This window comes from Phascolarctos cinereus, unplaced genomic scaffold (assembly GCF_003287225.1).
Source record: "Phascolarctos cinereus isolate Bilbo 61053 unplaced genomic scaffold, phaCin_HiC Scaffold_726;HRSCAF=1367, whole genome shotgun sequence".
NCBI classification, from domain to species: Eukaryota; Metazoa; Chordata; class Mammalia; order Diprotodontia; family Phascolarctidae; genus Phascolarctos; species Phascolarctos cinereus.
In genome coordinates this window covers 126,363,247-126,365,063 of record NW_027556098.1, presented here as the reverse complement: position 1 = coordinate 126,365,063, position 1,817 = coordinate 126,363,247, and positions in this window count along the sequence as shown.

The window sequence follows — 1,817 nt, the reverse complement described above, 5'->3', positions numbered from 1 at the left end:
AGAGGCAGCATGGATACAATCATGGAATTGCAAATAAGACAGATGTGTCCAGGAGACAATAAGGTTATCAGCCTGGTTAGAGCAGAATGTAGTTGGTGAATGCAGTAGTTCAATCACTGAATGCTAATTAGAGCTGGAAAGGACCTTAAAGGTAACCTAAGTGTAACCCCTCATCTTCTAGATGAAGAAAGCAAGTCTTAGAAATGATAACTGACTTGTCTGACATCCCATAGGCCTCTTTTTTTTTTTAAACTATCCAATTCACTGACTCCGGGGCCTTCCAGGAAGAAATTTGGAAAAAGAGACAGGGTGTTAGGAGACAAGGATAAGGATTCTCCTACTGCCCCAGAGTTTTTTCCCTCAATATGGATTCTGTGAGTCTTCTTAATCACAAAAAACTTTCAGTTACCCAGGGGGAAGGGTTTACTAATTAAAACATTAGGCCTTTGTGTTCAATTGTCTCTTTTTTCCACAAAAACTGGTTATTCCTTTTCATTTAACCTTGGATAGAGACAGAGAGACTAAAATTTGGTTCTAAACAGATGGATAGAGGCATGGATCATGTCATAGTACTATTCTGTGGATTTTTGCAAATAATTTTATTTTCTTCTATAAAAAGATTGAAAAATTAGCAATTTTGAGCATTTGTAAAAATCGATGAAGAATGAAATGAGCAGAACCAGAACAATTACTACAGTAACTGCAACACTGTATAAACAAACAACTTAGAAATCTATAAGAACCATGATCAATATAATGACCATCCACTACTCCACAGGACTGATGATGAACATGCTATATACATTAGATGGATTCAGAGTACAGATTGAGACAAAAATTTTATTATAGATACTGTCGGAATTTGGTCTGCTTACCATGAATATTTGTTGCTAGACATCAGCTTTTCTTTTTTTTTTTAATAGGGTAAGGAATGAGAGGGAAGAAAATTAATTTCTATTAATTAAAAATTAGAGAGAGATGAGGGTATGCTACAGATGGAAATGTTGTATGCACTTTCAGATAATGTCGTTGAATTATTTATTAGTCTTATTTAACTGTTTTACTTTGATACAAGAGACCTCTTATGAAGTGGGAGTAATCTATAAATGTTAGTAATGTAAAAAACAAAACACATCAGCAAAATAAACAAAAAACTTCAGAAACTACTGCCAAAAAAAAGTATCACTGGGGCCTAGTGAATCAATAAATAGACATTTATCAAGTACCTACTATGTACCAGGCATGGTGCTAAGTGTTTGAGATGCAAAAAGAGTATCCTCCCTGCCCTCAGGGGGCTCACAATCCATGGCTTCAAATCTTACAATTGTCTCCTTTTTGTTCATTTCCTTTTTATTATATGTTAAATATTATATTATATAACAATTTATGTACAAAAATATTTATAACAAGTCTTTTTGCAATAGCAAAAAAAAGAACAATACTAAAATAAAATTAGAAACTAAGACATGTCTGATATTTGAAGAATGACTGAATGAGTTGGAATACTGTTGTTCTGTAAGAGATGAGAAAATTAATGATTTCAAAGTCATGGAAAAACATGTGAACTTGTGATGTCTCCTTAAGATAGCTAAGACAAATATTATTGTCAACATTTTTACCAAAGATGAAACTAAGGTAAAATGAAGTAGCATGTCTTACCCACACACCCCTACAGTTTCAGTCAGTGCTTGAACCCAGGTTTTCTGATTCCGAGGTCAGATAGATGGTCTTCAATAATTTCTTATGTCAGATTTTAGTTACTGGAATTATAAAACATTCAGTGCATCCCAGAATCCTTAGCTTCCTTCAAGCTTCAG